The sequence below is a fragment of the Vombatus ursinus genome, unplaced genomic scaffold, assembly GCF_900497805.2.
Source record: "Vombatus ursinus unplaced genomic scaffold, bare-nosed wombat genome assembly UNPS02014798.1, whole genome shotgun sequence".
Classification (NCBI taxonomy): Eukaryota; Metazoa; Chordata; class Mammalia; order Diprotodontia; family Vombatidae; genus Vombatus; species Vombatus ursinus.
In genome coordinates this window covers 84,006,335-84,011,220 of record NW_020954576.1, presented here as the reverse complement: position 1 = coordinate 84,011,220, position 4,886 = coordinate 84,006,335, and positions in this window count along the sequence as shown.

Below are 4,886 nucleotides of genomic sequence, written 5' to 3'. Positions count from 1 at the left end.
AGAGGGAGAAAGAGAATAAGAGAGAGAGAGAGGGAGAGAGAGAGAGAAAGAGAGAGAGAGAATGAGAGAGAGAGAGAGGGAGAGAGAGAATGAAAGAGAGAGAGGGAGAGAGAGAGAATGAGAGAGAGAATGAGAGAGAGAGGAGAGAGAGGAGAAGGAGAGAGATAGAGACAGGAGGGAGAGAGAGACAGAGACAGAGAGAATGAGGGGGAGAGAGAGAGAGGGAGAGAGAGACAGAGAGAGACAGACACAGAGAGAGAGAGAACAAGGGAAAGGGAGAGACAGTGAGAGCGAGAGAAAGAGGGAGAGAGAGGAGAGAGAGAGGGAAAGAGAGGGAGAGAGAGACAGAGAGAGAGAGAGACAGAGAGAAAGAGACAGAGAGAAAGACAGAGAGAGGGAGACAGAGAGAGAGAGAGAGAGAACCATATGTAATTATAAAGACCAAGCTTGGCCTCAAAGAAAAGATGAGAAAATGAACCTTTCCCTCCTTTGAAGAAGTGGGATGCTATAAGTGTAGAACAATTCCGATGCTGTCAGATTTGGTAGATATAGCGAGGGGTTTTATTTGTTCTAAGGGATAGTTCTCTGTGGAGGGAAGAGGGAAGGAATATGTGAGCAGAGAACTACTCAGGTATATACTGTGTTGGTCTCAAAACAGGCCACACTTGATTTTCTCAAGGCTGTCTTACACAGATAGATAGATAGATAGATAGATAGATAGATAGATAGATAGATAGATAGATAGATAGATAGATAGAAAGATAGATATCCCTGGAAGCTTACACACTCTTCACCAAAGGATATTTGAATTCCTGCCTCAAGGGGATCAGGAGAAAAAGTCATGATTCTGGCCACTTTGTTCTCCAGTCTCTGAGAAAAGAGTTATCAGACTAGAACTATATCTATCTTCCCCCTGAATAATACTACTCTAAGGGCAACATTGGTTCAGAACAAAATGCCATTGTCTCTTAAGGGGTTAGAGCAGGGGTGGGGAACCAGCAGCCTCAAGGCCACATGTGGCCTTCTAGGCCCTCAAGTGCGGCCCTTTGACTGAATCCAAAGTTCACAGAACAAATCCCCTTTATAAAAGGATTTGTTCTATAAAACTTGGACTGAGTCAAAAGGCCGCACCCACGGACCTAGAAGGCTACATGTGGTCTCGAAGTCACAGGTTCCCTACCCCGGGTTAGAGTATCTGATGCTTAGATGCACAGGCTTGGCCTCTTCCTGCCAAATACTGGTTAATCAAAAGATCACTACAAGTAATGAATAGCAAGTAAACATTTATTCAAGCAAATAGCAAACAGAAATTGGAGAAGTTCTACAGATGAGAATATGTCCCAAAATACACAAGAGCGAATAAGCTCATAATATGGGTATGAGATAAGAGGTTGCTCAATCACAAGAGGCCCTGGTCTCATCTAAAGGGAAATGCCCCAAAGTCTTTAGGGAAGCATCTGAAAATCAAGGTCATGTTGAGGAGCCAGCTTCCTCCACGTGTCTATAAGAAAGTCTTTCTCTTTCTCTTCCCTAGAGTCAGTCAAAAGTTAGTCATGAAAACAATCTGGAACCATGAAGATCACTCTAGAAGGAATGAAGAATGTCTCTCCATCCAAAGGTCTCATGCCACCTTGGTCCCTCATGCAGTCATATGCAGTCATGTCAGTGTTCTCTCTACCAATTAGGAAAATGTCATGCAAAATACTCCAGGCTTGGCTGAAAAGTCAGGTTGCATATGAAATCTGAATGTTATAATCAATGGTATTTTTTTTATCCTTTACTTCAAAAATAGCTCATTTTGGGAGTATAGTTTATATTTGGAAGCATCCTATATTTGAATCAATATGTATATTCTAAATCTTCAACCTGCTCCCAAAAGAAGGGGGAAATGGAGGCTTCTAAGAGAGAGATTATTCATGAAGAGCCAATCTCTTTTTGTCAGATATACAGGAGTATTTAAATGACTCATTTTCTAATCTCTCTGAATACCCATCCCTTTGAAAGAGAATGCACACCTCCTACTTAGAAAAAGGAATAGGAATGAGGGACAGCAGTCATAAGGTGCCTTTAAAAAAAAAATGCATGCCCCTACACTAACATTATAAAGAAATGCCAAGGGAATATTAAATGAAATCAGAGAATGGTCCCAATAGTTCTGTAAGTGTTGGCTTTATTGACAGGGCCTCAGCAAATACAGATGAATGAGTCTACCCTCAAGTGGCAGGAATCAATCAGACTCCTACCGTATACCAGAATAAGGTTGCCAACAGAGAGTCAGTTAAGGATCGACCTTGAGACATATCTCAAGTGCCAAGCTGTTGAATTCAGTAATAAGGAAATTGTACTGCAAAAAGAATCTATCCAATATTCTATTTTACTGTCTATACAAAATTGTGAATGGTGTAACAGGGAGAGGAAGCATTGCTAGAAAATAGTACAACTGAAAAAAGGATCCAGGTGTTCTTCAGGCTCCTTATGAGCCAATAATGTAATACATAACAATCAGAAAAAGTAATACCATTTTGGACAGAATTAAGAGTAGTATAATATCCAGAAAAATGAGGTGATAGTCCTGTTTTATTCTGCCCTGATAAGATCAATTAAATTCAAGTAAATGGTTGGAACATGGAGTTCATGGGGTTAGAAAACATGAAGTAAATATGGATAGGTTAAGAGCCAGATTGTATGAGGCTGTAAAAGGCAGAGGGGTTTGTAACTTATCCTAGAGGTAACTAGAAACCATTGGAGCTTCTTGAGTAGATGAGCGATTGGGTCAGATCATTTGACAGTTATTTGAAGAATGAATTAGAGGAGGTAGAGCTTGAATGCAAGAAAACCAATTAGGAGGCTACAGAGAAAATTCAGGTAGAAGGGTCATCGAACTGAAGTGAAAGGGGACAGATGTGAGAAATGATATGGAGACAGAATTGACATAACTTTGCAACTGACTGCCTATGGGGGTGAGGAAAAATAAAGAGTTAAGAATGATTCCAAGATTTCAGACCTCACTAACTAGAAGGATGGTGGTGCCATGGACAGAAATGGAGAAGTTAGGAAATGGATCAGTTTATGGGAAAAGATAACAAACTTCATTTTGGACTTGATAAGTTTGAGATGCCTATAGGACATTCAGGTAAAAAGGAACAGCAGACTGTTGCTCAGAAGAGTTTCATATGGTTCCCCTCTCTCCTTCTTTGCTCCAGCCTCTTATAATGAGGTAGTTCTTCTCCTTGTTAAGACTTACCCTTCTATATGTGCCCTCAATCTTATCCCTCCCACATTTTTCAGTAATTCATCCTCTCCTCTCCTCTCTTCTTTTCTCTTCTCTCTCTCTCTCTCTCACACACACACATCCCCTCAAACTATCATCCTATATCATCTCTTCTCTCTTTCTCAGTCAAACTCCTAGAAAAAGCTCTCTACATTCATGCTCTACTTTCTCTCTTACTCATTCCTCAATCCTCACCAGTTTTGCTTCTGACCTCATCATTCAACTCAAACAGCTCTCCCCAAAATTATCAAAGATCTCTAAATTGCCAAATCTGATGTCCTCTTTTCAGTGCTCATTTTCCTTGACCCCTCTGCAGAATTTGACATTGCTGACCTAGACGTTCTCTTCTCTCTGGGTTTTCATGACACCCTTCTCTTTTGGCTCTCCTACCTGTCTGGGGAGGTACTGAAGAGTTTGGAAGTTCTGGTGGTCATTATATGTCTCACTGGCAGACTCCTTCCCCTGGGTCCCTTTATCCCAGAGGCAGGTTATGCTAGGTAGGGAAATAAAAGCATGTGTCACTCTAAAGAAAACCGTATTACTAATTCATTTAAATGGTCCTTTGTAAAGGAGCACCCCATAAAATATCCACGGAAAAATCTCTGACTTGTTATTGGAAATTTGAAAGATATCTTAAAATTCTAAGACTGAAGACCATCAAAGTTAAAGGTACTAAAAATATCTGAAAGGAAAGAGCTAATAATGATGCTCAAGATTTTTTATTTTTCATCAAAGAATGTTTTCTGCCAACTGAAAACAAAATATCAGGATCCTGTGTTGGCACCCTCGTCTTACGGTGGCCTCATCAGCGATATGTCATTTTTTTACATGAAAAATCATTAAGAGATCATTGAACTTAGTCCTTCATTTTACAGATAATGGAATCGAGGTTTAAAGGAGTAGAGTGATTTGTCCAAGGTCATATAGCTAGTTTGCAACCAGGCCAAGATTTCAAAAGTGATCTCCCAACTTTGATCCCAGTGTTCTTTCCACTTGTATTTATATCCCCCACACTTAGCACTATGCCTGGCACATAGAAAATACTTATACATGAGTTTTCATTCATTTATTCACTAGAACATGTTGTCTCTGAAGAAAGAGCAGTTTTTAAGCGCTTTGTGCTAGATATTGTGTCATGCATTAAGAATACAAAAACAAGCAAAAAGAAAGACAATCCCTGCCTTCTGAGGACTTGCATTCTAATAGGGGAAGACATCACATAAAAGGGAGATGAAAAGAGAAAGGGAGGGAGGGGGAGAGAAAGACAGAGACAGAGAGAGACAGAGAGAGAGAATGGAGAGGACAGGAGGGGAGGGGAGAGGAGAGTAGAGCAGAGCAAAGGAGAGGAGAGGAGGGGAGGAAAGGTGAGAGGAGGGAAGGAGGAAGGTAGGTGAGGGGAGGGAAGAATTGAGGGGAGGGGAGGAGAGGAGAGGGAAGGAGAAGGGAAAGGAGTAGGGGGGAGAGGAAAGAAGGTCCTTGCACTGGCATAGTGGAGATGTCCTGAGAGTCAGAAGTAGAGCCAGGAGGGAAGTGAAAGAGTATGTAAGCGTGGCTGGCTTGCACATTGTCTCAAATGGAGGAACAAGCCAATCAGAACAGGAGGTTACAGGGGTAA